Below are 9,971 nucleotides of genomic sequence, written 5' to 3' on the forward strand. Positions count from 1 at the left end.
ACTAGAAATTATACAAAGACAACAATTAGAAATCCAAAAGATAAACAACAAGATTTCAGAAATGGACGGTGTCATAGAAGGGCTCAGAAGCAGATTTGAAACGGTGGAAGACAAGATCAGTGGAATTGAAGACAAACACTTGGATACAACTCTGTTTCAGGAAAATTCAGAAAAAAGAACAAAGAAAACTGAAGACACCCTGAGAGTTATGTGGGATACAATCAAAAGCAAAAATTTGCGAGTGATTGGAGTTCCAGAACGGGGAGAAAACAGAAAACATAGAGAGGATCATTGAAGAACTGCTGACAGAAAATTTCCCCAATATCATGAAAGATGAAAAGCTGGCCATCCAAGAAGCTCAATGAACCCCATATAGGATAGACCCCAAAAATCTCAATTGTTGTCTTGCCCAAATGTTTTTTATTAAATTGTTGATATATTTGCAAGTGACAGCAATTTAGAATTAAGCGAATATGTTGGTATTTCTCTGGCTCTGCTTCTAACTGCTACTGTAAGACTCTATCACCATCAACCACTTTCCCCCAAACACCTCCAGGAACTCTGAAGTAAGTCCTCAGATGTGCTTCCAAGCTGTTTTCTCGGCCACTGTGTGGATAAGCCTTTCTTCAACTCCAGACTCTACAGAGCCTGGATTTGCAGAGGACCCCAATGCCTGTACCCAAGCACTGGTGACCCACCCCCACAGGCACCCAGGCAGCAGCTGTCTGGGCTGATGCTGCTGAGTCTGCTGACACAGCTTGAACACTCAATGACCCATGGAAATCTTAGTGAAGAATGTGTGTTGCTTTCACTGGCAAGCTCTAGGCTCCAGGACTCCCTAGGGATTGGATTAGAAGACAGCACTTGACTCAGACTTACTCCCTACTTGTAGCAAACACAAAACCCACTCACTGTGTCTGAGTTGATTACGACTCACAGCAACCCTATAGGACAGCGTAGAACCGCCCTATAGGGTTTTCAAGGCTGTAATCTTTACAGAAGCGGAATGCCACATCTTTCTCCCGCGGAGCAGCTGGTGGGTTCGAACCACCGACCTTTCAGTTAGCAGCCAAACACTTTAAGCACTGCACCACCAGGGCTCCGCTCTGTAGCACTGACCTCTAAGGAAACTTGTATGCCTCCATGCTCTCTCCTTTTAGGATTAGTTCTTTAGTAGTTGAGGCTGCCAGTTAACTTATGTAATTAAGCAGCTGCTGCCAGATTCTTTCCATAGGCTTCCAGATCTGTCTAGTCATGTCTGAATTCTGGGGTGTACACAGCTGATGCTGGGACCTTGAGACTCACTAGTAAATAAAGAGACATAATCAATTTGAATAAGACAGGTTTGTTTGTTTTTTAATTGAGACTTATTGTGAGTAATGGTGGGAAAGCAAGTTTAATTGAAGACAAACGAGACACAGATGGAAGACAATAAGGAAGACTGAAAAAATATTTGACTGTCCTGGTTTTTTAATCTTGACACTATCAGTTCAGTAGCCTTGGAGAAATTACTTAGCTTTTCCCTCAGCCTCAGTTTCCAAATCTGTGAAATGGATCCAGTATCTTTTTTCATAGGTTCACTGGGAGGATTAAATAAGAAAATGTTGTGTGCCATCGAGTCGATTCCAACTCATAGAGACCCTATATGACAGAGTAGAACTGCCCCATAGAGTTTCCTAGGCTATAATCCTTATGGGGAGTCCCAGTGGTGCTGTGGTTAAGCGGTTGGCTGCTAACTGAAAGACTGGAAGTTCAAACCCACCAGCTGCTCCGCAGGAGAAAGATGTGGCAGTCAGCTTCTTGCTTTTGGCCAGTGAGATGTGAGCAGAGCCTGTGGGTGGAGTTTCTGGACAAGGCTTTGTTTTCCTGCTGAAGCAGGAAAATTAGGAGTCCCTGGATGGCAAAAACAGTTAAAGGTTGGCTGTTTGAACCCACCCAGAGGCGCCTAAGAAGACAGGCCTGGCGATCTGCTTCTGAAAAGTCACAGCCTTGAAAACTCTATAGAGTAGTTCTACTCTGCCCACATGGGGTCGCCATGAGTCGGAATCAGCTCGACGGAAACTAACAACAACAAAGGACCCCTTCCTCATTCTTCCTGCTTAGAACACAGACATGAGGCCTAGAAGTATAAAACCACTGCCATCAAGTCAACTCTAACTCATACCGACCCTATAGGACAGAGTAGAACTGCCCTGTAATCTTTAAAGGACTGTAAATCTTTACGGGAGCAGACTGCCACATCTTTCTCCTGCAGACCAGCTGGTGGGTTTGAACTGCCAACCTTTCGGTTAGCAGCCATGTGCTTAACCACTGCACCAGCAGGGCTCCTTCCTAGAGGTAGCGGCAGCCTTCCCATTGTGACGCTTCTAGCCTACTAGAATGTGAGAAAATAAATATCTCTTTGTTAAAGTCATTCACTTGTGGTATTTCTGTTACAGAGGCACTAGACGATGAAGATAGTCGACTTCTGAGCTTCTGCTCCTGGGCAATCTTCATGTGGCTTGGTAACTCTCTTCCCCCATCTCTGCTTCTCTCGCTTGCTTGTTTAATCTCTTTTATACCAAAAGAGACTGACTCAAGATACACCCTACACTAACCCTGCCTCATTAACATAACAAAGACAACTCATTCCCAAATGGGATTATAACCATAGGCGTGGAGGATAGGATTTACAACACATATTTTTGGGGGACATAATTCAATCCGTAACATTTCACCCTTTGGTTCCCCCCCGCCAAATTCATGTCCTTGCCACATGCAAAATACATTCATCCCATCACATCATCCCAAAAGTCTTAAATTAACTTTAAGTCCAAAATCTCATCTTCTGAATCATCTAAATTAAATATGGGTGAGACTTCAGGAGTATTCCATCCCAGGGCAAAACTCGTCTTCATCTGTGAACCTGTGAAATCTAGAATACAAGTTATCTGTTCCCAAAGTACAATGATGGAACAGGCACAATGCAGACATTTCCATTACCAATGGGAGAAACTGGAGGCAAAGAATGGATATAGGCATGAAGCAAGTCTAAAACCCAGCAAAACAAATTACATTAGCTCTCAAGGGTTGAAAATAATCCTTCCTTCTCTGAGACCATCTAGGCAACAGCCCTACCCTGCAGACTCTGGGTGTTGGTCATGCCCTCTAGATTCTGGGTGGAGGCCCCTGGGCTCTGGGCTTCAGCTCCACCTTCCAGGCCCTCTGGGATGGCAACTCTGCTCCCTTGGCTTTAGGTGGCCACATTCTCCTAGTCCCTCTGAGTGGCAACCCCACCCCCTAGGCCCGGCAGGCCCTGATCTTCTAAACCCCTGGGCATGGCAACCCCACTCCCTCAGCTTTGGGCAGTGATCCCTTCCCCCAGCACACCTTAACAGCAGCCCCACACTCCAGAACTGGGTTAGTGAAGATCTGACTCTTTAAAACCTAGGAGGTTGTGGCCCCACCCTTTGAGATCCAGAAGACCACAGCCCAATCCTTTGATACTGAGAAAGCCCTGCTTCCCGTGCTCCTTCTAATAATTTTGCTGATCTCTGAGCTGCTCCAGGGATATTTCTTTTCTTTTCTTGGAGGACAAAAGATGTAGCCTCCCTTGGCCTGTTTCCTGCCTGTAGAATTCCAAGAGGTAGACAGCTTTCTTTACTTTTGTTCTTTCTCTATTCCCTTTGATCTAGCTGATGGGTTTTCTGCTGTGGTATTTGGTTAGATCCATCAGTCACAGGCTTAATCTCTTTAACAAGAGATTGTGTAGCCACATCCTTGGTGAACATTCTAGGACACGTGTCTTTAGTTTGTACTACAGAGTTTTCCAAATCTTTAAGCTCTGTTTTCATTTTGCATAGTTCATTTTTAAGTCCATCTCTTTCCTCTTACATTTTTCTATGAGTGGCAAGGAGAAACCTCATAGCCCTTTTAAGGTTTTGCTTAGAAATCTCATCAGCTAGATATCCAAGTTCATCACTTACAAGTTCTACCTTCCACCAATCATTTGAACACATTCCAGACAAGTTCTGTGCCACAGCATAAAAAGCACTGTCCTTCCTCCATTGTCCAATCACATATCCATCATTTTCTTTTAAAGCCTCACCAGAAGCACATTTAACGTCCACATTTCTAGCAACATTCTGTTGCTGGCGTCATATATATTCTCTAACACAACAGAGATTTTCTCTATAAGCTCTCCTTACTTCCTTCTGAGCCCTCAACAGAATTGCCTTTGACATGTCCATAATTCTACCAACAGTCTCTTCAACACAATCTAGGCTTTTACTATTAAGCGCCTTAAAACTCTTCCAGCCTCTACCCATTACTGAATTCCAAAACCACTTCCACACTGTAGGTATTTGTTAAAGCAGCACCCCCACTTCTTGGTACCAAATTCTGTCTTTGTTATCTAATGCTGCTATAACAGAAATACCACAAGTGGATGGCGTTAACAAACAGAAATTTATTTTCTCACAGTTTAGAAGGCTAGAAATCTGAATTCAGGTTGTCGGCTCTAAGGGAAGGCTTTCCCTTTCTGCCAGCTCTGGAGGAAGGTCCTTGTCACAGCTTCTGCTCCTGGAAAATCTTCATGTGGCTTGGCATCTCTCTTCCCCCATCTTTGCTCCTCTTGCTTGCTTGTTTAATCTCTTTTATATCTCAAAAGAGACTGACTCAAGATATACCCTATACTAATCCTGCCTCATTAACATAACAATTCCCAATTGGAATTATAACCACGGGCATAGAGGTTGGGATTTACAACATATATTTTTGGGGAACATAATTCAATCCATAATACCTAGAAACAATTTTCTAAGTCTTCCAAATGAAGAATTTCAGCGAGTTTTTTTTTTTTTTAATGTAAAAATGTATCTTTCACTTTATTTTCAAGAACTAATATCAGGGAAGACAGTATGATTTTAACTATCAAAATTTTAACAAAAACTTTTGCACAACTGATGAATCAGATCAGAAAAATGATTACCCTTATTCTGTAACTATAACAATGCTCTTTCTCCATTTGTATGCATTTTTGTGAAATACTTTTTGCAGTAATGGCAACCGTTAAAACCAAACCTTCAAATACTGATTGCGATTTTCCACAGCTACATTGTGTATAGAGCCCTGGTGGTGCAGTGTGGTTAAGAGCTCGGTTGCTAACTAAAAGGTCAGCAGTTCGAATCCACCAGCCGCTCTTTGGAAATCCAATGGGGCAGTTCTACTCTGTCCTATAGGGTCACTATGAGTTGGAATCCACTGCACAGCAAGGGGTCACGGTGTGAAATGTTAGATCTCATGGTTCTCACTAAGAAAATTAATGGTCCCAAGAGACAGAAAGGGCCACATAAACCAGAGACTTTATCAGCCTGAGACCAGAAGAAATGGATGGTGCCCGGCTACCACCAATGACCGCCCTCACAGGGAACACAATAGAGAGTCCCTGATGGAGTAGGAGAAAAGTGAGGTGCAGAACTCAAATTCTAGTAAAAAGACCAAACTTAATGGTCTGAGACTGGAGGGACCTCGGAAGCCACGGCCCCTAGACTCCCTAGCCCAGAACTGAAATCATTCCCAAAGTTAACTATTCAGACATAGATTAGACTGGACTATAAGACACAAAATGATACTTGGAAAACAGTGCTTCTTAGCTCAAGTAGATATGTGAGACTAAATGGGCTGCTCCTGTCCGGAGATGAGATAAGAAGGTAAAAAGGGACAGGAGCTGGTTGAATGGACACAGGAAATCCAGGGTGGAAAGGAGGAGTGTGCTGTCACATTACAGAGAGAGTAACTAGGGTCACATAACAATGTGTGTATAAATTTTTGTATGAGAAACTAACTTGAACTGTAAACTTTCACTTAAAGCACAATTAAAAAGGGCGGGGGGGGGCAGACCAGATTTGGGCCTCACGCCTTAGTTTGCCAAAAAAAGAAAATTAATGGTTTAGGTTAGAAGGGAAAAAAATGAATTTTTGTATTATTTAAGAATAGTATTTCAACTTATTTCATCATTTTAATTTCTATTTTGTATATATTTTATAATACACATATTAAAATAGTAAGATGCACAGAATTTATTTAAAATATACATATATTTTGGGGACATATGCACAAAGTTTTTTTTTTTTTTTTTTTTTTAATTACTGATCAGGTATGCAATTAGAAAACTTTTACCTTATGACCCAGCAATTTCACTCCTAGGTATATACACAAAACAATTGAAAGGAGGAACTCAAACAGATACTTGTTTACCAATGTTCATTACAACATTCTTTACAATAGCCAAAGGTAGCAAACAACCCAAGTGTCCATCAATAGATGAATAGATAAACAAAATTTGGCATACAAATACAATAGAATATTATTCAACCATAAAGAGAAATGAAGTTTTGATACACGCTACAACATGGATGAATCTTGAAAAGATTAAGCTGAGAGAAGCAAGTCAGGCACGAAAGGACAAACATTGTATTATTCCACTTATCTGAAATACCTAGAATAGGCAAATCCATAGAGACAAATGGTTATTAGTGGTTACTATGAACTAGGAGGAGGGGAAATGGAGAGTTACTGCTTAACAGGTACCAAGTTTCTGTTGGGGTGACGGAAAACTCTTAGAAATGGAAAGTGACGGTGGGCACACAACATGGTGAATATAATTAACGTCACTGAGTTGTATACTTAAAAATGGTTAAAAGAGCACATTTTTTATTATACATTTTTTACCATAATAAAATTAAAAACAAAACAACTTTGAAGACCACTACACCAGAGATCTATAGCAGCTGGAAGAAATGAGTGGGGACACATACAAGATTATATGTTATTTTCCTTTATAATATTAAAGTTTAAATTACTTCCAAGCTAGAAGGCAAACGTCTGTTTCAAACACTTGACAGATATTAAATTCCACTTTACTAAATTTCCAGTGCTTTTTTCCTTATAATAGGTTTTTTAAAGTCAGTTTTTATAATTCCTGTTGTGCAAAAACAGCAAAAATGGAGGAAAAAAGATAACCTCCATATTTTCTAATTGTATGGCATAAATCGTAATATTCTTTACTTAGTTATTCTAAGCATACCTGTGAGAGAGGAAATTACTAAACTGATAAAGAAACTATAGAAAATTAACCAGACTTTCCCTGTAAATACAGAAGTATACTATGATGCTAATGTATATTCTATGTATTAACACAAATCAGACATGGTAATAAATCCAGAAACAGAAAAGACCATAATGTTAGCACATATTAATGTACTGAATCAGGCAAAATACAGACATAACATCTTCCAAAATCCTTTCTAATCTGTTTTCTCTTCATACTAATATTTTTGCCCTTGAAGACATTACATACTTCCAGGACCTCAACTATCACCTTTACAAAGATGTGCCTTTCAAAATTGTCCTCTTTTACAAGCGCCAATCCCATAGTTCCAAAGATTTCTAGAAATTTATGCTCAAATGTTCTACCATCATTTCAAACTTCATTGGTAAAACAACAAAAATCCTTGTTGCCACACCCTCAATTCATCAACCCATCTCCTTCTCCTAACCTTCCTAATTTCTATTAACAATATCACAATTTTGTTGTCACCATGACTCAGCATCACAACAGAACTATCTATAATACCAAAACTTAAAACTGTTACAAAAATTATCTACCTCAATGAAAACGTTCTTATACACACAAAGGTTATTAATCTAGACAAAGGCGTTTACTGTGCTCAGTCTGGCAGCACTAATGCACGGACAAGGTAGAGAAGGCAGAAAGGTGTCTAATAAACAATTTGGCCTTGCCCAAAAAGAGGTCTGGCCTTTGCCTTCAGCTTCTGGGAAGTGACCTGTGCCATACCAAAGACAGCAGTGTCTTTGTTTAGGGCAGGGGCTGAACATACAGGATGTTAGGATGGAGCTGGCCATACCTGATATTCTTAAGGTGAGGGCTGGCATTGCAAGAAAGAGCAACCATGTGATTTATGGTGGGGGCTTTGGATCACAGGGTATCAGCTGACCTGGAGCAACCGTGTGGGTAATCAATCAATCATGCCTATGTACTGAAGGTAAAATAAAAACTCTGGATATCAAAAGCCTAGGTGAGCTTCCCTGGTTGACAATACTATGTGCATACTGTCACACACTGCTACTAAGAAGACAATGCATCCTGAGACTAATGGAAGCTTTGCATTCGGAACCCTTCCAGGTTCTGTCCTAAGCATTTCTTCCTTTGGCTGATTTTCGTCTGTATCCTTTTCCTGTAATAAACCATACCCATGAGTATAATAGCTTTCAGTGTATTCTGTGAGTCCTTCTAGTGAATTATTGAACCTGAGGGTAGTTTTGGGAACCCCCTTCAAACTTTCAGTTGTTCTCAGCAGTATGGGTAGTCTTGGGAATTCCTCCTTCTAACTTTGTAGTCGGCCAAAGCGCCTTGTCGTTGATGTCAAAAGTGAGGGTGGTCTTGTGTGGTGACTGTGCCCTGAAACTTTGCACGTTGGCTGACTCTGGGCAAAAGGTAAGCCTGACCACTGCAAGCATTACTCAGAGACTGCTGAGGGGCTCTAGTTCATTTGTGAGCAGTTAGCTCTGCTGATTAGAACATTTGTTAGATATGGGCTAGTCAGATTTGATTGATGTCCTAGTACTAAACTATTACTAAGATTACAAGCTATGAGGCGGGGCCAAGATGGTAGAATATTCAGACGCTTCCAGTGGACGCACTTAAAATAAAGACCCAAAAACACAAGGGAATTGATTATATATGGCAATCTGGGAGTCCTCAACATCGAAGGCAGAGTTGAGGAACCAGACTGAGTGGCAGGGTGAGAGAGAGATGGTTCACAAGCAGCGAGGAATTGCCAGACCTGACCTGGTGAGAGCCTGAACCCTTCAGGCCTGATCAGCTCAGGGGTGAGCGGTGAGGAAAGCAAGTGGCGGTGCTCGGGAGGCACATTTTCCGCACAGGGAGAGACTCAGCGCCAGAGAGTCTACACGGCCACCCAGAACCAGTGAGAAGCAGCCCTGGATTTGCAAAAGATAAGTAATTCTGTATGGCCTACCGCACGGATCAAAAACACCCCTCTTAGGGAAAAACCTCTCTCCCATTTACCTCCCCTCTCCCTGCTCTGCATGGGTCCCAGACCAGCTTCGGCAATTGCCAAGTCCCCTGGGCCAGAAGTAGGATCCATCACACTCTGTAAGCCATTCTCCTTACCTTGGCGAGTGAACAAATTAACAAACAGAGGAAAAAATAAACCACCAGCTCCCCTAAGCCAGGAACCCAGGGTAGGCACAGCTCCTTTGCCCAAAAAGAGACATAAGGGATCCATGGACTTTGAGTGCCTTACCCCCTGCATAGACTTGTGTGGGCCCATCTTAACAGCATAGGCCCTCATTACTGCAGTACAAGAGGGTATATATCGGAACACAAACTTCAACTGTTTCAGCTCTGAGGTCGCAGGTTCTTGACATTTGACACCGCTCTGCCCATTAGGCAGGGTCTTCACCTACCCACATCAGGGGCCTGAGGACTGGCGGCTCCACCCACGCCACCTAGCCATCTGCGATAGGGGCCCATGAATAAGAGGTGACACCCAGTCCTTACAGCCAACAGCATTAGGTGCTCATAATCTGCCTGCAAAACCCACCCACCTATGCGCTCTAGGGAACAGGGACATAGCTTCCTTCTGGGCATGCAAGGGTGGCCATCAGCCCCCCACCTTGCTCAGAGTGTGTCCCCCTGCTGCAGCCAGATGACTGTGCCTACACCAATCACCCATGCCTGTCTAGGACTGTGAGAGCCTACACCACATACGGTGGCTATCTACCTGGGCACCTGAGCTGAAACCATACAGGAGGAGTGGGTAGACTCCTGAGCTCACATACCTAGTAAAAGATCTAACCACCTGGTGACAGGACATTAGAGTTTCAAACATGCCAATAATCAAACTAGCTCATACAAGCAGCCTATTCGGAGATATCAAAACAAA

At 42.3% G+C, this 9,971-nt stretch overlaps 1 protein-coding gene across 1 annotated transcript in view; it reads right to left on the reverse strand.

Moving 5' to 3' along the window:
• SH3BGRL2 (SH3 domain binding glutamate rich protein like 2) overlaps positions 1-9,971 on the reverse strand; it is a 70,455-nt gene that overhangs the window by 36,858 nt on the left and 23,626 nt on the right. The gene's annotated exons all lie outside the window — the stretch shown is intronic.

Source organism: Trichechus manatus, unplaced genomic scaffold (genome assembly GCF_000243295.1).
Source record: "Trichechus manatus latirostris isolate Lorelei unplaced genomic scaffold, TriManLat1.0 scaffold00154, whole genome shotgun sequence".
Taxonomy (NCBI): domain Eukaryota; kingdom Metazoa; phylum Chordata; class Mammalia; order Sirenia; family Trichechidae; genus Trichechus; species Trichechus manatus.